This window comes from Panthera onca, chromosome B3, assembly GCF_046562875.1.
Source record: "Panthera onca isolate mPanOnc1 chromosome B3, mPanOnc1 haplotype 2, whole genome shotgun sequence".
Taxonomy (NCBI): Eukaryota; Metazoa; Chordata; class Mammalia; order Carnivora; family Felidae; genus Panthera; species Panthera onca.
The window spans coordinates 55,012,175-55,036,434 of NC_138344.1; the positions used below are offsets into that span (position 1 = coordinate 55,012,175).

At 41.7% G+C, this 24,260-nt stretch overlaps 1 protein-coding gene and 1 long non-coding RNA gene across 3 annotated transcripts in view; both read left to right on the forward strand.

The window, feature by feature from the left end:
- The first annotated feature begins 1,594 nt into the window (after positions 1-1,594).
- Positions 1,595-12,925, forward strand: LOC132669154 (uncharacterized). The gene is made up of 3 exons (XR_009606029.2): positions 1,595-1,941; positions 2,035-2,171; positions 11,900-12,925. It is a non-coding gene; the product is annotated as an uncharacterized LOC132669154 (long non-coding RNA).
- Positions 12,926-23,500: 10,575 nt separating this feature from the next.
- Positions 23,501-24,260, forward strand: part of FBN1 (fibrillin 1) — a 234,275-nt gene continuing 233,515 nt past the window's right edge. Inside the window, exon 1 of one of the 2 annotated variants that reach the window (XM_060618612.3) lies at positions 23,501-23,747. The gene's annotated coding sequence lies outside the window, so the exon portion shown is untranslated. The remainder of the gene's footprint in view (positions 23,748-24,260) is intronic. The other variant, XM_060618611.3, reaches the window with a different exon arrangement.

The window sequence follows — 24,260 nt, forward strand, 5'->3', positions numbered from 1 at the left end:
ATTAAGTTTTATATTTCCCTTTGTTTGATAAATCTGTTTTTGGGATATAGAAGATTATGGTAATAGCCTGGAACCCTGGGGAACTCAAGAGAGGGATAAATCAGTGCCGAACCAGTGGCACGGTAGTGACTTGAGGACGATGTAGAAAGAGTGAAGCGGGGAGAGTATTACCTTGTTTTAACAACAAGCCCAACTGTATTATAATCAGCCTACATGTTTCCCATGAGAAGTTCCAGCCAGACGATACCATGCTCTCATGTGCTCCCCTGAGGCTGTGCATTACCTTTCTCTGATTTTATCTTCTTTAAAGCTACACTGGATACTTGTTTCTATTAGGTTCCATCTACATCAGAATATTTAGGGTGGGACCACTCTACTATGATTTATTCCAGGAACAGCCTTGGCAGTAAGCAAGCAGTGTCTTTATTTCACAGCTGGGAAAAACTGGTTCATAGAGAAATTAAATAATTTATCCAAGATCAGAAATCTGGGGGAATGGCAGAGAACTTTATAACATTCTCTTATTTGCAGAAATTCTTCATTTTAACAATTACAGTGTTTTGAAATCAGATAATTATGAAAATTTTTTTAAATTAAAAAATATTTGAGAGAGGGGGAGAGTGTGCATGTGAGCAGGGGAGGGTCAGAGGGAGAGGGAGAGAGAGAATCCTAAGCAGGCTCCATGCTCAGCATGAAGCCCCACATGGGGCTCATTCTCATGACCGTGTGATCATGACCTGAGCCAAAGTCAAGAGTCAGATGCCTACCCGACTGAGCCACCCAGGCATCCCTGTTTTTTAATTTAAATTGGGTCTTACTGGGGCGCCTGGGTGGCTCAGTCGGTTAAGCATCTGACTTCGGCTCAGGTCATGATCTCGCTGTCTGTGAGTTCGAGCCTCATGTTGGGCTCTGTGCTGACAGCTCAGAGCCTGCAGCCTGCTTCAGTTTCTGTGTCTCCCTCTCTCTCTGAACCTCCCCCGTTCATGCTTTGTCTCTCTCTGTCTCAAAAATAAATAAATGTTAAAAAAAAATTTTAAAAAATTGGGTCTTACTTTTAGTGAAATTCTCAAAATTTATCTTCAGCACCTACATTCTTCTATTTTGTGGTCTTTTCTTCTTCCCTCTTTTTTCCCCTCTCTGCTTATCTGTAATGTTTCAACCAAGGATCCCTTATCAAAACCTGGCCTTAGCAAAGGAGCTGAATCTATACCCTCACACAAGAAAGGTATTTATTAATGTTTAAGATATTACTTCTTTCTAAGAATTACAAATAAATGAGCCTTGTGGAATTTGGAGGACCCGAAAAGTTAGAATGGAGGGTTGAAGGAACTGAGGTGACAAGTGGGAAAGAAGTGTGGGAAGATGTCTGTTCTTGGCTCTTATAGCTCACCATGTGAGTTCTACTTACTTCTGTTGTTGGTCACTTGCAGTGACTAGCTGGATGCGTCAGGCAGAGTACATCAGGATTACATATTAAGAAAAAAAAAGACTTTATTTTTGACAGCAGTTTTAGGTTTACAGCAAAACTGAATGGGAAGTCCAGAGAGTTTCCAAGCACCCTCCTAACCCCCGCCCTTCCTCACTTCCTCCCCTCCTATCAATATCCTGTATCAAAGTGGGATGTTTGTTATAACTGAGGAACCTCCATTGACATGTCATAATCCTCCAAAGTCCATGGTTTACATGAGGGTTCACTCTTGGTGATGTACATTCTGTGGGATTGGACGAATGGATAATGACATGTATCCATCATTATACCATCACAAAGAATAGTTTCACTGCCTTAAAACTCCTCTATGCTCCACCTAGTCATCTCTCCTTCCTCTCTAAATCCTGGAAAACAGTGATCTTTTTACTGTCTGCATAGTTTTGCCTTTTCCAGAATGCCATAGTTGGAGCCATACAGAATATAGCCTTTTCAGATCGACTTCCTTTCACTTGGTAATAACATTTAAGATTCCTCCATGTCTTTTGATGGCTTGATAGCTTATTTCTTTTTAGTGATAAATAATATTCCATTGTCTCGTACCACAGTTTATCCATTCCCCTACTGAGGGACATTTGGTCGCTTCCAAGTTTTGGCCATTATGAATAAAGCCACTGTAAACATCCATGTGCAGGTCTTTGTGTGGAGTAAGTTTCCAAGTGGTGCACGATTGCTGGGCTATAAGGTAAGAGTATGTTTAATTTTGTAGAAAACTGAAAAAATGTCTTTCAAAGTAGCTGTACCATTTCACATCCCCACCAGCAGTGAACAAGTATTCTGGTTGCTCCACATCCTTATTAGCATTTGGTGTTGTCAGTGGTTTGGCCATTATGATGGGTGGGTAGTGGTATCTTGTTGTTTTTACTTGCAATTCCCTAATGACATATGATGTTCAGCACCTTTTCATATGCTTATTTGCCATCTGTATGTCTTCTTTAGTGAGATGTCTGTTTAGGACTCATCCATTTTTTTTTTTAATTTTTTTATGTTTGTTTATTTTTGACATAGAGACAGAGCATGAGTGTGGGAGGAGCAGAGACAGAGGGAGACACAGAATCCGAAGCAGGCTCCAGGCTCTGAGCTGTCAGCCCGGAACTCATGGACCCTGAGATCATGACCTGAGCTGAAGTCGGACGCTCAACCGACTGAGCCACCCGGGTGCCCCTCATGTCCATTTTTTAATCTAGTTGTATGTTTTCCTACTGTGGAACTTCCAGAGTCCTTTGTGTATTTTGGATAACAATCTTTTATCAGACAGGTCATTTGCAAATATTTTCTTCCTGTTTTGTCTTCTCATTCTTTTGAGGCTCACACTTCTTTTTTTTGTAATTTTTTAAATTTCTTAAATTTATTTTTGAGAGACAGAGAGACACAGAGCACCAGCAGGGAAGGGGCAGAGGGAGAGGGAGACAGAATCTGAAGCAGGCTCCAGGCTCTGAGCTGTCAGCACAGAGCCCAACGCGGGGCTCGAACCCATGAACCGCGAGATCATGACCTGAGCTGAAGTCAGCTGCCTAACTGATTGAGCCACCCAGGTGCCCCACACTTCTTTCACTTCTCGAAAATTTGCATTACCCCATTTCACTTTTATAGAAGTCCTACATTAGTACCTTTTTTCACTAACTGAAAGAAATCTTAGGATTTTCGCTTTTATGAAAAAAGGCAAAAAGTAAAAATGGTGTTCATGTTCAGCGTTCGCTTTGCTGTGAGCCATTATAGAGGCAGCACACACCCCCAGCAGGGACATAGGCACCGTCCAGCTCCTTCCTCGGGAACTACACTCAGCATCTCAGCGTCAACATGCCATAGCTCTGAAATGTGTATGTGGGCATCTGTGCTTTATCTCAATTTATTTTGTGCATCTGTTAGCAAGATGTGTCCTGAAATATCAGAAAAGCCCAAGAAGTTATTTTTTGGGTCTGGGAATGCTCAAAATTTTTCTATGTAAGTCAATGGTAATTGTTTCTCTGCTTTCCACTATTTCAGCCTTGAAGAAATTTTCATAGCAATGCTCTACTTTCGGATAAGGAGCGTAACCTATATTTTAAAAATAGTTTCTTTTTCATGTTCATTTATTTCTTTGTTTCTGAGAAGCAGCCTACAGAGCTGAGGTGATGAGGAAAGAACATTATGCTCTGGTATCCATGGAGTAGGGAGGGCCAAAAAGGACAGATAATTCCTTGTCTGTTTTTAGCTGCTGGACTGCAGACATCTCATCACTAGAAGCTATACAGAGATTAAGGAATGGAGTATGTGCCGTCTGGAACTGAGTTTGCCCCTAGAGATTTCTGCTATAGTCTTTGGAGCTTTAGGACCTTGTTGTCTTGGAAGTTAAACAGATCCCAAAACTGTTTCAACGTATCATATAGCTGCAGGATCAGCCTAGTGTCGCAGTGCTCCTTATCTATGAAACCAATTACGTCCTCCAGTGCATAGTGGAGTATCATTGTAATTTGCATTTCCTTGATAACTAATGATGTTGAACATCTTTTCATGTGCTATTTACATAATCTTCTTTTGTGAAATTTTAATATTGTGTTCATTTTTATGGGTTATTTTCTTATTGAGTTATAGAAGTTCACTATATTTTGATATAAGTACAATGTCAGATATCTATTACAACCAGTTCTCCCTTTGCCTTTGCATTTTCTTTTTTTTATAATTTTTAAATGTTTATTTATTATTTTTGAGAGAGAGAGAGAGAGAGAGAGAGAGAGAGAGAGAGCAGGGGAGGGGCAGAGAGAGAGGGAGACACAGAATCTGAAGCAGGCTCCAGGCTTTGAGCTGTCCACATTGAGCCTATTGTGGAGCTCAAACCGTGAGATCATAACCTGAGTCGAAGTTGGACGCTTTAACCTACTGAACCACCCAGGCATTCCTGCCTTTGCATTTTTTTAACAATGTCTTTGATGTTTTTAGTTTAGATGAAGTTCAACTTATCATGTTTCTTCTTTTGATGAGTATTTTTGTTTTCCCTGTCTAAAAAAATCTTTGCCTACCCAAAGATCACAAAAATATTTCCCTATATTTTTATCTAAAACTTTTTAATTTTTAAAAATTTTTTAAACATTTATTCATTTTTGAAATACAGAGACAGAGCGCAAACGGGGGAGGGCTAGAGAGAGAGGGAGACACAGAATCCAAAGCAGCTCCAGGCTCCAAGCTGTCAGCACAGAGCCTGACACAGGGCTCGAACTCACAAACCGTGAGATCATGACCTCAGCTGAAGTTGGCCGCTCAACTAACTGAGCCACCCAAGTGCCCCTAAGACTTTTTAATTTTAATTATTTATTTTTAAGTAGACTTTCTGCCCAATGTGGATTCCAGTGTGGAGCTTGAGCTGCTTGAGCCACCCAGGAACCCCTTAAATTTTTATTTTTTATGTATGTTCCTTTTAAGATTTTTATATAGGGTTAGATAAAGGTCAAGGCTTACTTTTGTCCATGGGGTTATCGGTTTTACAGTATCATTTATTTAGAAGACTGTCCTTTCTGTATTGACTTACCTTGGCACTTGTATCAAAAATCAGCAGCTCATATACATGTGGGTCTACTTCTGGACTCTCTTATTTATTTCATTGGTCCATGGGCTATCCTGTCACCAGTACCACACTGTCTTGATAACTTAATTATAGTGTAAATGCTCTAACTTTGAGCTGTTTCAAAATTATTTGGGGGGGAACTTCTTGTTCATCCAAATGTATAGCTCCATTCCTCCCAGCTCCTTCTTAAAACCAAAATTTTGTGTATGTAACACAACTATGAGCTGAGAAAGTGTCTGAAAGGTGAAAAAAGAGGACGAGCTGCCTAGGGACCTCAGGATTTAAGGAAGAATAAGGTGATGAGTTTCTGGGTTTCCCTATAGCCTCTCCTATATCATGAACCATGAGTTGCAGAAATCTCCAACCCAGACTGCCAGCAGGTACAGACATTCTCCCCCTGGCAAATAAATAACAAATAACTCTGTTCTCCCTTGTCAAAGATTGGGAAAAGGATAGCCTAACAACAAAACATTTTAGTTAAGGCCGGCCACACTCCATCTAAACAGCAATGGAAAAAACCACAGCCCCCTCTCCTATCCCACAAAAACAGACTGTGTGTCTTTGTTCCCCCACTGTGTGTCAGCAGGTTCTGAGTGGGAAGCTGATCTTCCATTTCCTGCAGAAGCACATGGTGCTGTCATTTCTATCCCAGGGTAGTGTCTGCAGAGTCCAGTGGTCAGCCGAGCCTCCATACCTATCCCCCCCACCAACCCTCAAGAAGTAAAGAAGTGTTGACTTCTTACCAATGTGGAGTCTTTCAGTAAATAAAATGATATCTTCCCACTTATTTAGGTCTTTTATTTATTTTATCAATGGTTTATAATTTTAGTGTAAGAACTTATACATGTTAAATTTATTCCTATGCATTTCATATTTTTATAGTATTTTAAATGATTTATTTAATAAAAATGTCTTTATTTGGCCTTGGAAGATACTTTTGCTGGATATAGAATTTGGGGCTGACAATTTTTGTTTGTTTGTTTCAACACTCTAAAGATATTATTCCAGATTTTTCTTGCCTTCATTGTTTCTGATAAGAAGTCAATATTTACTTGTGCCATTGTTCCCTGGTACATGATGTGTCATTTCTGTATCTCCTTTCAAGATTGTCTCTTCATCTTTGCTTTGAAGCAGTATCAGCATAGTTTTCTTCATATTTATCCTTCTTAGGGTTTGCTGAACACCTTCAATCTGTAAATATAACTTTCTCCAAACTAGAAAAATTTTTGGTCACTATTATTCAAAAATTTTTCTTGTTTCTTCTCTCTCTCTCTCTCTCCTCTCCTTGTATAACTTCAAATATATACATCTTAGACCTTGATAAAGTAAGTCCTTGAGGCTCTGTTAATTTTTTTCCAGTCTTTTTTCCTGTGCTCCTTATATTGGATAAATTTCTATTGATTAGTGTTCAAGTTTCTTAATTCTTTTCTCTATCTTCTCCATTCTATTAAACTCATCAAGTATATTTTTAATTTCAGACATCAAATTTAGAATTTTTTTCATTCTTTTTTTTTTTTGGGGTTTCTATTTCTCTGCCTTTTCATTATGGTCATATTTTCCTTTACTTCATTGATCAGAATTATAATACCTGCTTTAAAAATTCTTGTCTACTCATTCCAACATCTGGAACATCTCAGGGTTTGTCTCTATTGATTGTCTTTTTACCTGAAAATTTCTTGCCTTTTTCTGTTTCTTTGCATGTTGAATATTCTGGATTGTATCCTGGACATTGTGAATTTTAAGTTGTGATGACTTTCAATTTTGTTATGTTTCTCCAGAGAGAGTTGTGGTTTTGTTTGGTTTAACAGGCAATTAACTTTGCTGGGCTCAAGCTATGAACTCTGTCTCTTGGGCAGTAGTTCAAATTGTAGTTCATTTCTTATATCCTTAACTGGGTTAGTTGCAGTCTGTCCACCTATGCAAATTTAAGGGTTAGGCAGATATTTTGGATAAGTATAGACACATAATTTGTAGCTCCACCTCTCTGGTGTTCTCCTTTTTGGGATTCTACTCTCATGGTTAGCAACTGAATTGCCCCAAACTTTATACTCTGTTTCTTTAGTCTAAACAGATTGTGACTTTTTTGTAAAGGTTTAGTCACCCTGCACAATGCTGGTGGTAGGCTGTCTTCAGACTTAAAGTTGTAGGAAATAGGATACACACCCTGTGCCATTTCCTTCCTTTGGGTGTCATCTCCCCTCCAGAACCTACTTTTGTTCACATTCCCAGTCTTTTAGATAATTTTGTTATTATTATTTGTTTTTATGTTTTCCCCCCAGAGTTTACTATTACGGTAGAAGGGTCTAGTAGGAGGTTGTCCAGCCAAACTAAAGGTATTGTTTAAAAAAAGTTTTTGATCCATTTAACAATACATTTTGCTTGCAAATAGAATATAATGGATTCTTTGTATAATCCTATGTCCTATGTCGTTGCTGAATTTAGTTTACAGTTGTAGTCCTGTTTTTTGTAGATTATTTGTGTATTTTACATACATGATCATTTTGTCTGTGGCAGTTTAAATTTTCCCTCTCCAGTGTATGTCCTTTATTTATTTTTCTTACCTAATAACATTGGTTCCAACTCCCAGCAGTTGAATACAAGTGGTGAGATCAGCTCCCCTCCCCTTTGTTCCTTATCTAAAGGAGACAGCATCTGGTCTTTCACCGTTAAAGGTGATGTTAAGTGTATTTTTTTCATAGATCCCTTTATCAGGACATTTCTTATATTCCTAGTTTGCTGAAAGCTTTTGTTTTAAATTGGTGTTTATTTTGTCAACTGCCTTCTCTGTATCTCTTGAGACAAGCATATGTGTGTTTTAATCTATTAATATGGAGAGTTATATTGATTTAAAAAAAATTTTAATGTTTATTTTTGAGAGACAGAGATAGAGCATGAGTGGGGGAGGAGCAGACAGAGAGAGGGAGACACAGAATCCTAAGCAGGCTCCAGGCTCTGAGCTGTCATCACAGAGCCTGACGTGGGGCTAGAACTCATGAATAGCGAGATCATGACCTGAGCCGAAGTTGGACGCTTAACTGACTGAGCCACTCAGGCGCCCCTATCTCGATTTTTGAATGTCAAACCAACTTTACATTCTTGGGATAAAATCCACTAGTTCATAATACATTTTCCCTTCTATGTATTTCTTGGTTCAATTTGCTAAAGTTTTGTTGAAGATTATTGCCCCATAATTCTTTTTTTTAAATATGAAATTTATTGTCAAATTGGTTTCTATATAACACCCAGTGCTCATCTCAATAGGTGCCCTCCTCACTGCCCATCACCCACTTTCCCCTCCCTCCCACCCCCCATCAACCCTCAGTTTATTCTCAGTTTTTAAGAGTCTCTTATGGTTTGGCTCTTTCCCTCTCTAATTTTTTCCCCCTTCCCCTCCTCATGGTCTTCTGTTAAGTTTCTCAGGATCCACATAAGAGTGAAAACATATGGTATATGTCTTTCTCTGTATGACTTATTTCACTTAGTAAAACACTCTCCACTTCCATCTACGTTGCTGCAAATGGACAGATTTCATTCTTTCTCATTGCCAAATAGTATGCCATTGTATATATAAACCACATCTTCTTTATCCATTCATCAGTTGATGGACATTTAGGCTCTTTCCATAATTTGGCTATTGTTGAAAGTTATTGCCCCATAATTCTAAAGGATATTGACCTGTCCTCTCTTTTCTTTGTAATGTCTTTGGTTCTGGTGTCAGGACAATGATGAACTAATAAAATGAATTGGGAGGTGTTTGCTCCTCTTCTTTTTTCTGAATGAGTTTTTGTGGGATTATTGTTATTTCTTTCATAAATTTTTGATAAAATATACCAGTGAAGCTATTTGTGCTTGGTGTTTTCCTTGTGGGAATATTTAAAATTATGAGTATAATTTCTTGAATCGCTATAAAGTCTCTTCAGCTTTTCTATTATTTGCATGTGAGTTTGGGAATTGATGCTTTTCAAGAAAATTTTCCATTTCATGTAAGTTGCCAAATTCATTGGCACAAATTTATTCATAATTACCTTTTAATGTCTGTAGGATTTTTAATAGCATCCCCTCTTTTATTCCTGATAGTGGTAATTTGTGTTTTCTTTTGTTTTATCATGAGGAGTGCTGGATTTATATTATCCATAACAGGCTTTTAGGAATGTTAAAAATATTGGTCTACACCCTGGGAAGGAGGTGTCACCTTGGGCTCCATACCTCCCTGTGGCCAAGGTGAATTTCAGTTAGGGATATGGTTGTGCACTGTTAGCAATTAACATTCCCAGCAACTGGAAGATAGGTGTATTAGCTCAGAAGAAGAGATCTTGGCATAGAATAGCATTATCTACTTTGGAAGAGAAAACACATTGCTTTTTAAGTTTAACTTTTAAATTGTTTTACGTAATCTCTATACCCAATGTAGGGCTCAAACTTATGATCAATCCTGATATCAAGTGTAGTTGCATGCTTTGCTGACAGAGCTAGCCAGGCACCCAGAGAGAACACATTTTAATGTTTATTTATTTTTGAGAGAGACAGAGACAGAATGCGAGGGGGTTAGGGGCAGAGAGATAGGGAAGACACAGAATCCGAAGCAGGCTCCAGGCTCTGAGCTGTCAGCATAGAGCCCAATGCAGGGCTTGAACTCATGATGAGATCATGACCTGAGCTGAAGTTGGATGCTTAACCAACTGAGCCACCTAGGCACCCCGATACCACATCTTCTTTATCCATTCATCAATTGATGGACATTTGGCTTCTTTCCATGATTTGGCTATTGTTGATAATGCTACTATAAATATTGGAGACAGGTTTTAAACAAAGAATTGTCCTCTCTTAAAAGAATAAAAAACATTTTGCAAAGCTTTTTTTAATTAATGTCATTTGAGTATCCACATGCAGTTATAGTATTTATCATTCACAAATCATCCAGAAGTGAATGCGATACATGAATGTAGCTTCTTAATCATTCCCCAAGTTCTAACCCCAAATGGAGATTTGCAGGTCTTTTTTTGCCTGGTATTTGCCAGGAGCAGAGTCTGTTTCTCTTTAGTTACTCAAAATTCCTACCCTTCTTGTCATCAGAATCTGTTTCCCAAAATGTATCTGAAACTCAAAGGACAAATGCTGGTTAATAATAGGGTTATCCCTTCCAGGTTGATTTGTATGTTTATTAGGAATCAAAACTCTAAACTATAAACTATAGGAAAATGCAATTTTAATTAGCTGGTAAGTATAATTTCTTATAGATGCTCACCAGTGTTAACCTCCAGTCTCCAAAACAACCATCTACATCTCCTTTGCCTACTGGCTACTCCAGCCCAGCTGAGCTGCCTTTAACACTGCCACATACAACCAGTAATAAACATCAAACTCACCATCTTCTCCCTTTCACATTCCCAGATTCTCTCCTCTTCCAGTCCTCATTTCTGTTCATCCCCATCCAACCAGTTTCAAGTCTCACTGTTGTCTTCATCTTCACCTGTCTGTTGTTTTTCATATCCAATCATTTACCCGGCCATGATGGTTCTACCATGAAATCACACAGTAATTTTTCTATTCTGTTTCATGTGTGCTGCCACATCCCTGGAACTCATCCTCACTACTGAGACCCACAGGCTGCATTAGCTTCCTGACCTCTTTTCTTAAAAGATTTCTGTTCCTCAGTCCCTTCAGCATGGTGACAAAAAATTCATTTTCTAAATCATGTCATTCCCCTGTTTTATGTTCCCTCTCTCTCTGTCTCTCTCTCTCCCTTTGTGTGTGTGTGTGTGTGTGTGTGTGTGTGTGTGTGTTTGTGTGAGACAGAGAGTGTGAGAGTGAGTGAATAGGGAGAGGGGCAGACGGAGGGAGGGAGAGAGAGAGAGAGAGAGAGAGAGAGAATTCTTAAGCAGGCTCCCTGCCCAACATGGAGCCAGATGTGGAGCTTGATCTCAGGACATTGAGATCGTGACCTGGGCCAAATGAAATCAAGAGTCAGAAGCTTGACTGACTAAGCCATTCAGGTTCCCCTTATGCTCTATATTCTTTAATGAGGTGTATTTCCTGAAGTCCTCAATCTTCTGGTCTCACTTCCTAATCTAGTCTTTCACTCTTTTCCCCCTTTATAGGCCACCTGTTTTTGTCCATTTTCTAAACAGGTTGTATACTTCCCTGTCTTTGGTCCTCCCTGTACAAGAGTTCCTTTTCCCATAGGAGAGAAGAGTTCTACTATTTATCTGTAAAATACTGTCCCAAGTTTTCTACCCTTGGTTTATCTCTTCTTTTCTCCATGGCCTCTCTGGCATAGATCTCTCAATTCCTCCTCTGAATATCTAGAACTCCAATTCTCTACCTACTTAGTACATAAGTATATACTGCTGTATATTGTTAGTTCCATTTTCTTAGTGTACCGAGTTAAAAATATAATATTAGACATAACTATGACCCCGTGTCACCTTTCAGCTGAAGGAGGATCCCAGGCTGGTCCTTTCCTTTTGTGGAACACGTGGGAGAAACTGAGAGAAAGGAGAAATAACTCTACCCAACAAAGGGCTTGTGGACAGGGAGATAGGCTGAAGAATTCCAGGAGGAAGAATCCTAGTACTTTAAAAAATTTATTTACGGGGTGCCTGGGTGGCTCAGTCGGTTGAGCGTCCGACTTCAGCCCAGGTCATGATCTCGCGGTCCGTGGGTTCGAGCCCCGCATCGGGCTCTGTGCTGACAGCTCGGAGCCCGGAGCCTGTTTCAGATTCTGTGTCTCCCTCTCTCTCTGACCCTCCCCTGTTCATGCTCTGTCTCTCTCTGTCTCAAAAAATAAATAAACATTAAAAAAAAATTAAAAAATAAAAAAAATTTATTTACTTGTTAAATTCAAGTATAATTAACATATGGTGTTATATTAGTTTCAGGTGTACAATCTAGAGTTAGCACTTCCCAACATCACCCGGTGCTCATCACGGTAAGTATACTCTCATCCCCTCCACCTGTTTCACCCATCCTTGCACCTACCTCCCCTCTGGTTCTTTACATTTACGAGTCTGGGTGGGGTTTTTTTTGTTGTTGTTGTTGTTTTTCTTCTTCTTTTTTTCTTTGTTTTTGTTTCTTAAATTCCACATATAAATGAAACCATATGGTATTTGTCTTTCTCTGACTGACTTATTTCATTCAGCATTACACCCTCTAGGTACATCTATGTTGTTGCAAAAGCCAAGATTTCATTCTTTGTTTTTATAGCTGAGTAATATTCTATTGTGTGTGTGCATATATATAATACATAAATATATATGCACACACACAAACATACACACCCCCCCATCTTTATCCATTCATCTATCAATGAAAATAGATACTGGGCTGCTTCCATCATTTGGTTATTTAAAATAATGCTGCAATAAACATAGAGGTGCATGTGTCTTTTTGAGTTAATGTTTTTGTTTTCTTTGGGTAAATACCCAGTAGTGGAATTATTGGATTATATGGTAATTTTATTTTAAATTTTTTGAGGAACCTCCGTACTGTTTTCTACAGTGGCTAATTAGGCTAGCACTTTGATCTTGGACTTCCCAGCCTCCAGAACTGTGAGAAAGAAATGCCTATTACCCAAGCCACCCAGTCTATGGTATTTTGTTATGGCAGCCTGAACAGATACAGTGTGACACTGTTGAGATTGGCTTTCAGGTTCAGAGAAGAAGGGCTAACTCTTACGTGCCCCTCCACACACATTCTTATCTAGTCTGTAAATTCTTTTGGGACAATATCTTTTACTTCTCATTATCCCATGCAATACCAAGCAGTATTGTGAATGTAAGAAATCCACGTGCTAACCTGTCTTTGGTATTTCTGGACTTTTGTGCCTCTCTTCACCCAATTCTAATAGACCTGTCATAGTCTTTGGTGGGTATTCCAATGAGGTGGATGTGTCCTAGTGACTATGTAAGAAGATCCATTAGGGTTTTGGAAGAAGATAAAATGGGAAAAATACGTAATATCATGATATATAGGAAATATATATTTTGTCATTCAGGTGACCAAAATATATTTCTCATATATATTTGAGTTTTGTCCACAGTTTCTGGCTCACAACTCCCAAAACTCTTGGAATTTCCTGAGTGATAAGAGCAATGGGAGCACCTTTTGTTATATATGTTGGGCCTCTTTTCCTCAGTTCCTGAAAAGCTTCAGAGCCAAAAAGGTGAAATGGGTGTCTTGTTATTCATAACAAGTCCCTTTCCACCACCATTGGGTTTATGTTAATGAAGTGACTTTGGGAAATCACCTAAGGATGGGGGGCTGGTTGCCAGCAGAACCAACCATGAACAGAGGGGCAGAACTTTCAGTCCCAACCCCTGATTCTTGGGGAGAAGAGATGGGCTGGAAGTTGAATCAAGCACCAATGTCCAGTGAATTAGTCAATCATGCCTATGTAATGAAGCTTCCATAAAAACACAAAAACGAGAGGATTTGGAGAGCTTCCCAATCGGTGAACTTGTTGACATTTAGGGAGAGTGGTGCACTCAGAAATGGCATGGAAGCTCTTCCTCCTGTCCCAGGCATCTCTTCCATCTGGCTGTTCCCAAGTTACCTGCTTTATAATAAACCTGTGATCTGGTATGTAAAATGTTTCTCTGAGTTGTAAGCTACTTTAGCAGATGAATTAAACCCAAGGAGGGTCATGGGAACATCTGATTTATAGCCATTCAGTCAGAAGTACAGGTGACAACCTGGACTTAGGATTGGCATCTGAAGGACTTAGGATTGGCATCTAAGGGGGCAGTCTTGTATGAGTGAGTCCTTAACCTACAACCCAAGAAGAGGGTTGTTGGAACTTACAGTCTGTAGCCGGTTAGTCAGAAACACAGATAACAACATGAGTATGTGATTGGCATCTCAAGTGGAGGGCAGTCTCGTGAGACTGAGTCCTTAACCTGTAGAATCTGATGCTATCTCTGGTAGATAATGTCAGAACTGGGTTGCATTGTAGGATACCTAGCTGGTGTCCAAGAACTGCTCCTTGGTATTGTAAGGGAAGCCCCCCCCCACATACCTTGGAAATTGTGCACAGAATCCCTTTACATATATATGCATGCATACAAAATAATCCTATACATTTTTAATTTTTTGTATGTTTTAGAAAGTACATACAAAGTAGAATTTGCATACAGTATAAATGGTTAGTAATTATAACATTAGTATTGTAAATTTCCTTTGAGAGGATCAAATTCAGGATTTCTATACCTGGATATACTTCAGTGAGCTGGTCGCTTTAGAAATACAGATACCTAGGCCACATCTCAGACCTACTGAATCAGCATGGTATGAGTATCAGGGACAGGAATCTGAAGTTTGACAAGCTCCTTAGTTCAACTTGAAGCAACCCATCCATAGTTCTGCTCTTCATTAAAATATAACCCCCTCATTTTCTTGAAGAGGAAATTGAGGCTCCTGGAAGGCAAGTGAGTTGCCAAGGACACAGCAGATTAGTAGCATAGACCAGACCAGGACCCACGTCTGTCTTTTAATCCATGCTTGTTCTTTCCCAATTTCTGTGGTTGACTTTCAAGCTACAGGCATTGTTTTCTAGAGTTTCCCAGACTCTCCCTTCTCCCATTCTATCACTCTAGACACTTCCCAGGGGTTGGTTATCTGTGGAAAGTTATCTAGTATGATGTCATTAATATTGTTGCTAGCAGAAAATCACATAGAAATACAGCAAGTTCCTGCTGCAGCATGTTATGTTGCACAAATAGCTTGATTTCCAAATGGAACAGAAGGCAAATTTTCGGCTTACTAAGTCATACCTATTGTGATTGAAAAATATGAAAGCATTTGAGCTTTTTTAGATATAAGAAACACAAATGAAGGGTGTCTGACAAACCTATTGTCAACCTAGGTGAGTGGATGCATGGTGATCTTGGCAACGGAAGCAGAGAATTTAGGGGTAGGAACAGGTTTAGGAAGTTTGCTGATGCATCAGTTATATATTTTTGTGGAATAAATTACCTCAAAACTTAGTGGCTGCAAACACCACACATTTATTATCTCAGTTTCTGTGGCTCACTGTGAGTACTGCCTAGCTGTGTGTCTTGGGATGCATGTCTCTCACAGCTGCAATCAAGTTGTTGGCTGGGGTTGTAGTCTCTGTTGAAGACTTCCAAGGTCTTCATGGTTGTTAGTAGAAGTGGCTTCATCTGGAGCTGTTGTCCTGAGGGCTTTAGGTCTTCCCTTGCTGTCAGCGTCTCTCAGTTCCTTGCCACAGGGTCTCTCCATAGGGCAGCTCAGAACATAACAGCTGGCTTCCAGCAACATGAGCAAGCAGAAGAGCAAGAAAGGGCAAGAAAGATGGAATCCAGAGTCTTTCTGTAACTTAATATCAGAAGTGACATCTCATCAACCCTGCCACCCTGTAGCTGCTAGAAGTGAGTCACTAGGTCTAGCCCATACTCAAGGGAAGGAGATTACCCCAGGGCGTGAGTACCAAGAGGTGGAGATCTTTGGGGGTGATCTTGGAGGCTGCTGCCCAGCCTGTGGGAGGATGAGGTGGAGACACCCAGCAGGAACTTGGACTGCTAAATTTGAACCTCTAGGGAAGTATCTGGGCTGGAGATACAGATCTGGGAATTAGTAGCATTTTATGAGCAGGAGGTGAAATCATGGGAATAGATAAAGTCATCCAGGAAGAACATTTTTTTCAAGGTATCTACCATTTACTAGTATCCATGAATTACTAACTTCTTAGAGAAAATTCAAGTTGCAAGTAGGAACAAAAACATGTAGAAAAAGGTAAATGTCACCAAGAAAAGCTACTTGCCATTCCTAACTTGATTAAAACTTTGAGATTGGCCATGGAAACTTGGGTTAGGCCATGTGGCATTTCCTGGTATGATTAGAATATTATTAAGATCCTGAGGAAAGCTCGTTGTCCATTGAACTTCCTTAAGATAGGTGACTAATTGAAACCTGGAACTCTCCTGATGAAGAGAAACAAAGCCTTGTGTGTTTGTCCTCTATCAATTTTAAACTACAGATCTGATGGATCTCAGTGTTTCCAACAAGTTTGGGTGATGAATACTGTAAATATTCATATAATATGATTAATCATGGTCATTTAAAGGCCTCCTCCCACAGGCCCACGGGACCCCTCCCCTTCATAAGCACCCGGCCCAGGGTGTGTCACAGAAGCCTTGGAGAGCTAGAGGTGTGTCACAGTGAAGGATGGGGAAACACCTCATAGGGCTCCTTTGGCCCATGATCTTTCCTCCCTCTGTGCCTTTGCCTCATGCTCATCGGTTCTGCTGGAATGTTCTCCCAGTCTGTTTTATGCAGCCAAATCCTACCCTCCCTTAAAGGCTCTGCTCAAATCCCATCCCTTCCATTAAGTCTTCCTGACTGGACAAGCCCACCCCACCCCACCGCACCTCTCACCTCTCTGGACTTCTGTCTTGGTGTCGTTCATTTTGCAGGCTAATCCCCAGCCATTTTCTGTGCTTGCTTTTGTCTTATTCCTCAGGGGTTGGCAAACTATGGCCCATGGGGCTAATCTGATCCCACCGCCTGTTTTTATGCAGCCTGTAGGCTAAGAATGGCTATTGCATTTTTAGATTGTTGAAAAACTCAAAAGAAGAGTAGTATTTTGTTTCATGTGAATATTACATGAAATTTAAATTCGGTGTCTATAAATATTAACTTTTGTCAGTAAATTTTGTGGAAATTTACTTTCTTTTGCCTCTCTGTCCCACAGAGCCTAAAATGTTTAGTGTCTATCACTTAATGGAAAGTTTGCTGACTTCTGCTATAGGCACTTGATGTCTCCCTCCTGAGGGAGGGTGTAACTTTTCCCGGAGGACACAGTGCTGATACTTTATCGTGGCCTTTGCAGGGTCTACCGTAGTGTGGAGCCCAGAGCTGGTGTTTGGTTAATGCTGTTGGATGTAGCTGAGATAAGGCATTTTTAATTTGTGATGGATACAATGTTATGTCCTTTCTTGCTGTCCAGGCCTTTTCTCTCTTCCCCTCTGTGTTGGGCTGGTATCTGTTATGTCTGGTAGAAAAAAATGACAGGGAATACCAGGGTGGGTCACAGAACTCATGGCAAACACAAATGAAATGAAGTCTGGGAACCAGAGCTTTTGTTTTGGGTGGGGAGGAACTGTTTGCTTTGGGGGATTGAGGTAATGAAAGTTATTTCACTAACATAATTTAACAGTTGCACATGCTTTCTGCCAGAAGTACAACTCGGCAAGCCTCACCCAGGAACCCTGTCTGCAAAATGTGAAGATTAAACACCACAGTGTTGAACAAATTCTCCTCCCTGTTTGGCAGAACAAAAGACAAAAAACTACATATACACCTTGGTTAGATTGTGTGAAATGCACCATATGGACACAGACTAGAGAGGGAAGCAAAAAAAAAAAAAAAAAAAAAAAATTGTGTTAGTAGGTGGGATCATAGGAAGATACTTCCAAAGAATACACTTTTCTTTAAGTAGTTAAAATATTGCTACAATAAATAAAACCTCTGAAAGTAATTAAAATGAAAAAAATTGTATTCCTTCTCTAGCATGCACACATTTTAAGCTTTTTTTTTTTTCTTTTTCACTCTCCGCCCCCCTCACAAAGCCAGAATTTTATGTTGAAGCAGTACATTTTAGGATCCTGAGTATAAATATAGACACAAATATGTACAAATTTTCCTTAAGAGGAATATCTTTGTCATTTTAAACTGCTCTTCCTTAAACCTCACATTCTCTAAAACTGTAAAATGGGAATAACATTACTAACTTCCCACTGAACACAGTGCTTGCATACTCCAGGCTTAGTAAATGGTAGTTGTCACCATAAGGGTCTCCAATGCCCTAGACCTTGTGATTCCTACAGGCAGATATGGCATCTTCTTCACAGTTGAATAGTCAGCTTCTGATAGTGGCTGGCACATTGTGCCTGACTTTCAACTGAAATTGGTTAGATGAATAAATGAGCTAAACAATAATAATAATAAAAAGAAATGGGACATACATAGAGGTAGTCTGCCAACAAGCAGGCAACTTAACCCTACCTTCATTTCTTTTTCAAAGCCAAGACCCATTCATCCATATTACCTTGCAAGATGGAACAACTAAAGCACAGTCAATGGGACGTGGCAGGGCTCCATCAATAGCTGGAGAGCCTTAAGGCTTTCCTCCATACACAGAGCGATAAGGAAGAATAGGGTGAGGTTTTTAAGTGGCCATCGTATCGCCATCTTGAAAGGAAGTTAATGTATGTATCTGTTCATTTCACAAATATGCAATGAGCACCCGCTATGTACAAGGAATCGTTCCGTGGGACAGGATGTGAGGAGGAGCTAGAAACCAAAGCAGAGAGGCAGGGAAGTTGAGGGAAGAGGCAGGGCAGCTGTTATGATATTTCCATTTCCTGGGGGAGATCTTAGTGACTGCAGCATGGAGTAAACGGTGCTCTCAAATAGGATGCCGTGTAGATTCAGACCACAGTGAAGCGCAGGGAATGAAATGTCAGCTTCCCAGAAGACATGGTATTAGTGTGGGTAATACCATGTGTTATGGATACCGGGAGTGGCTCCCATTTACATCAACCCCAGATCTTGACTGAGGTTTCTGTGGGAGGTGGATGAGGCAGCAGTGATGACTTGAAAAGTACCTTTGACTTATTGTCAGAGGCATGGTTCTGAATCTAGCCCTGCCTCTAAGACTAGTTTTTGGAATGTAAGCCAGTTTCTTAACGTTTCTGAATATGAGCTTATTCATCTATTAACAATGGAGACAGAAGTATTTTCCCTCATAAGTTTGTATTAGTTACCTATTCCTGTATAATAGACCACCCTAAAAATTAAGAGGCTTAAAACTACAATGATGCATTTATTCTGTGAGTTCACTGGGAAATTCTTCTGTTGATCTACTGGGCTCACATTTGTAGCTGCATTTAGCTGGCAGCTTGGTGAGGGTGTTAACTTAGCCAAGACATAGTTTTTCATTCCCTACTCCTTTAAGGTGTGGCCATCTCAGGCCAACGTTTGCACCAACATCTCAAGGCAAAAGAGGGAGCTGCAAGGTCTCTTAAGGTTTAGCCTTGGAAGTCATACAATGTCACTCCTACCATATTTCTATTGGTTAAGGGAAGCCACAGACCAGCTCAGGTTCAAAGGGTTGGGAAATAGTATTTACTTCTTGATGAAAGATGATAGGAAATATTTTGCAATCTACCATAAAATTGTGGTCAGGATCAAATGAGATTATGTATGAGATTAGGTATTGTTTTCTGATATAAGTAGGTATTATTTCTGCTACTATCATATATGCATTATATTTTTGTAACTTCAAAATTCTACAACACTCAGTCTAACACTCAACACTCCAGAGCTAGTTTTTTAAAAAAATTTTAAAAATGTTTATTTTTAAGAGAGAGAGTCAGAATATGAGTGGGGAAGGGACAGAGAGAGACACACACAGAATCCGAAGCAGGCTCCAGGCTCTGAGCTGTCAGCACAGAGCCCGACGTGAGGTTCAAACTCATGAACCATGAAATCATGACCTGAGCAGAAGTCAGATGCTTAACTGACTGAGCCACCCCAGTGCCCAAAGATAGTTTTTGATGATATAACTGGTTGTATTATGAAAGATCTATGTGCCACCATCAATGGAAGGAATTAGGGCCACATGAGAGTCTTTAGTTAACTCATTTCATGAAGTAATGATTTAGTTTTCATTAAAAGACCTAGAATTTGATTTTAGAGTATTCTTATTCTCTTAGAAATGGTTTATCTCAGTTTACTCAGAACATCCTTGAAAGCTCTTGAGATGGTGCAGGGGACATCTGGACAGTGTGTGTATGTGTGTGTGTGTGTGTCTGACAAGTATCAGTGCCCCCAGTTTTTGGTAATAGTGTTTTGGTCATGGCATGCATCTTGTTAGGACAATGCATCAAGATGTTCATCATCCCCTGGCCAGGGTTGTGGGCAGGTTCCTTAAACTAGCTAGGCCAATTGGGACCTGGCCTTGAATTTGAACCCTAGTAGGGATGGCAGAAGGATCAAAATGGTTCGAATTTATTCACCCAAACAGTATTACTTTGAATAGGTTCTCCATTTGTTTCTGCTGCATCTACCCAGATCTGCATTGGTTCCCATTTTATTCCAGAGTCAGGTTCAATGAGCCATATCACAATCTGATAATACTTTAAGCAATTTCTTTTTGTTTAAATTGTCCAGAGTTAGTTTTCTTATAGACAGAGACTGCTGACGCAGATATTTATTCAGTAGATATAAAGTAATGGGAGTGGTCTGGAAGCAAAAATGCCAGAAGATTCTAACTGATCAAACAAAGCCAACAAAGTAGTTATCTTTTCTAAGTTTTCAGGACAGAAAATACAATAATTATGACAATTGAAGAAAAAAATTATAGTTCACCAAAACAATATATAAATATTCTAGTTGTCAATGCCTAACATAGTGCTTGACATACGGGTACATACTATAATTATATATTATAATTAATACATTATAAAATGAATGATTAAGTTGGGTGCAATGAAGTTTGAACAAGAGAATCATGAGCAAAAATTCCTCATGAATTTGAGGAATTTGAGGAATTTGAGCAGGTTCACTTACGATGGGTAGAATTCTTTGAAATGAGGAGGAGGAAGAAGGGAATTCTAGCCTGTTAACTTATTTTACAACCAGTGTTAGAAACTGTGATAAGTTTAATGAGAGGTGGCTCCTGAATCAGCAGGCATTGAGAAAAATCTTATTGCAAAGACATGATTTTCTGTATTTCATACTGAATTTTATTACTGGTAACATGCTGCTCTAATATATGCTGATTGCCTAGATAATGGGACTATTTCTTACCTATTTAAAAGTGCATTTCTCTTTCAATGATCAGGATTTTTTTTTCTCTTCATCCCTATGGTTAAGCCATGAGACCTAGTCCCAAAAAGGGGAGTTTGTGGGGCACAGAGCTCCCAACCAATATAAAAAGGAAGTAGAAAGTCCTTGCTCTACTGAAGGAGGAGTCCAAAAAAAAAAAAAAAAAAAAAAATAGGAGGACAAAAAGGGCAAAGGCAAGGGCGCTTGGATGGCTCAGTAGGTTGAGTGTCCGAGTTCGGCTCAGGTCATGATCTCAGTTTGTGGGTTCAAGCCCCATGTCGGGCTCAGTGCTGACAGCTCTGCTTCAGATTCTGTGTCTCCCTCTCTCTCTGCCCCTCCTCTACTCTTCTTTCTCTTTCAAAAATAAACATCTCTCTCTCTCTCAATCAATAAACATTAAAAATTTTTTTTAAAGAAGGGCAAAGGCAAGAAGCAAGCTTTAATGTAAATCTCTCCCTCAGAGGTGAAACTCTGGAAGGCATTTTGGGGTTGAGTTAGGAGTACATAATAGAAATGTTCAGGATTGTTGGAAAGGAGCCTGCAGGGCACCAGGGTTTTCTCTTTGTTTTGTGGGCAAAAGCCTTAGAAAAGCCTGTGTTCAGTTGCTGCTGTACAACATGTCACTAAGCGGGAGATTGTAAGAGAGATTACAGTGTCTCACATGTTGCTGGAGTGCAGGGAAAGCAGGCAGAGTTTCCAGATTCTCCAGAGGGTGCAAAACAGTTCAGAGCATTGTGGGCCCTTCCTGGATCTCCAACAGCCCTGCTTCTCTGAGCCATGGTTCCTCTGCACAGATGCTTTTTCCAGTCTGAAAAACTCCCCTACCTTTCCCTACCTAGGGAGCTTTTAAAAAATGCCCACGTTAAGTCTCCATTCTCGGCTATTTAGGCAGAACCTCCTGGGGCTGGGTCATGGTGTCAGATTTATTTCAAGGTCTCAGGTCATTCTACTGTATAGCCAGGGTTGAGAGCTACTACCGTAAGTCGAGTTATGTGTTTCAACTTAACCTCATTTCCTCAGGAAAGCTTTCCCTGTTCAGTCTCAACCTAGGTGAAGTACCTCTGTTATATATCCTCCAAGCAAGCATCCAGTATTTCTTCCTCATTGCATTTAACAATTGGGTCATTATTTTTTCAAGCTAAGTTTCCCTGTAGACTCTGCTTTGTGAGGGAAAACGAAACAAAACAAACATTCTGCCTTGCTCACCAAGAAGCCAGGTTCAATCATGCACCAATTGGTACATAGCTGGTGCTCAGTAAATACATCTTGGATGAATGATCTCCTCTACTCAATCAAGGATGTGTGACCAAGCCTCCAACTCATTAATCTAAGAGAAGTTTTACAGGTGAGACTTTAAAGTAGACCACATACTTCTAGGACTATGACTTCAAATGGACTCATATTTTTGACAGTTTCACTGTTTTCATCTTTAAGTACACTTGCCATCGCCATTATAATTCTGCGTGGTCAACATTATTATTTCCATCTTACAATCGGAAAGTAAATAACTTGCCCAGGTCCTTGTACCCTATTATCTAGGCACAAACAGTTGCGAATAAGGAAAGCCCCCTTCAACAAGGTTCCTGTTTGTGCTGAGTTCTTTTTCTTCTGGCTTGACAGCTGTGGCTGCTACACGGGGATTTTCTGGGGTCTCTAGTTCCAGCCGCCAGGGCCCACGGTGCGATTTCCTGCCTTCCGAAACCTTTATAATGTACAGGGAACACTGGGCCTTATCTATATAAGGATGCTGTAAATACTGTATTCTCCAAAGTCACTGTGCCTTGCTCGTCCTGGAAAGGCAGCCGTGTGTGTGTGTGTGTGTGTGTGTGTGTGTGTGTGTGTGTGTGTGTGTTTGGGGAGGTGAGCTAGGATTGTCTAGGAGAAGCCCAATCTTAGCTGTGGGCTGGGCAGGAGGACCATTGCTTTACCACCCCCATCCCAAATCTCAGCTTGCAACATTCACAGGCCTCGGAATCAGAGGACTCGCACTCAGACACTTGGAGCATCTTGGATTCATCCTGCGTGCCTTGAAGTGAGCCTCAGAAGAGCTGCCTCGAGTGGGCTCTCGACGTCCAGGGGGCATGTGCCAGCGGCGGCGAAACCTTCCACGCCCGCACACCAGCCCCTGCAGCTCCCTGTGCCGCGGCCCCGCGACGCGCCCTGCCCCAGCCTCCCGGACTCGGGTCTCCGCTGCGCGCCCGGCCAGAGAGGAGCAGTGAGGCGGCGCCGGGGAGGCGCGGGCAGCCAGGACGCGTCTCCTCTCGCGCCGGGGTCGCCGGGGCCTCCGGTGCCGCCGTCTCCAACGCGCGTTCTTGGTGCAGGTGGCACAGCTTTCCGCGCCGGCCGGGCTTCCCAGATCACGGGAGAGGCTAATCTCGGGTCTAGACCTCCCAGCGGCAGAGAGGGCTAAACCGCTACTCCACTTCTTGCCATCCCCCCAGCTCCTCACCCCAAAACGAAAAATCCCAGGCCGGGCAGAACCTGATCACCTCTGTCTCCTCCCAGCTGCGCTAATCCTGCGAGCGAGCGAGGCCCCCGCGCCGAGGCGGTGGCTGGCAAAGGGGAGTGGAAAGGGAGGATGGATGGGGCCGAGGGGTGGGGTGGCGATGAGGGGGATGTAGGAGGGGGTGTCATTTTCTTTTTCTTTCTTTTTTTTAAAAAAGTATTTCTCTCGCGAGAAACCGCTGCGCAGACGATACTTGAAGAGGTGGGGAAAGGAGGGGGCCGCGGGAGCCGCGGCAGAGACTGTGGGTGCCACAGGCGGACAGGCGGCCACAGCTGGGACAGCTGCGGGCGGAGCGGGGCAGCGGCTGCCGCGGGCAGGACCGAGGAACAGCCGCCGCCGCCTCAGGAGCCGGAGCCGCCGCTTCTCCAGTGGGTGCAGCCAGGGTCCCGACAGGGGTCGGGCGGCCACCGGGGGCTGGAGCTGCAGCCACGGAGGCTTTTGCGTTTGCGCCGCGCCGAGGGCAGGGACAGGGACTGGGTGAGGGGCTGTCCCGGAACGTCCACAGCTGGCGCCGGCCCTCCCCTGCCTGACAGCTTCCTGGCCCGGGGCTCCCGGTGCCGGGCTCCGCGTCAGATGCTCGGGGGGCGGTGGCAGCGCCCGGAGCCGGCCGGGGACGGCGCGGCGGGTTTCCAGCCCCGCGGCTTGGCGGAGAGGGCAGTCAGGGAAGTTGGGGCGTTCAAGCGCGCATCGCGCGCCTTTCGTGCCATTAAAAAAAAATAAACCCAGCGAGCCGGCTCCGGGGTTTCGAACCGCTCGGGACATGGGTGCTTTGAGGCGCGCTTTTCAGGCGGCGTCCGGGAGGCCGAGAGGCTGGCTGGAGCCGCGGCCGGCGGGGGCCTGGGCTTGTCGGCCAGCTGTGGACCAAACGGTCTTCACTTACC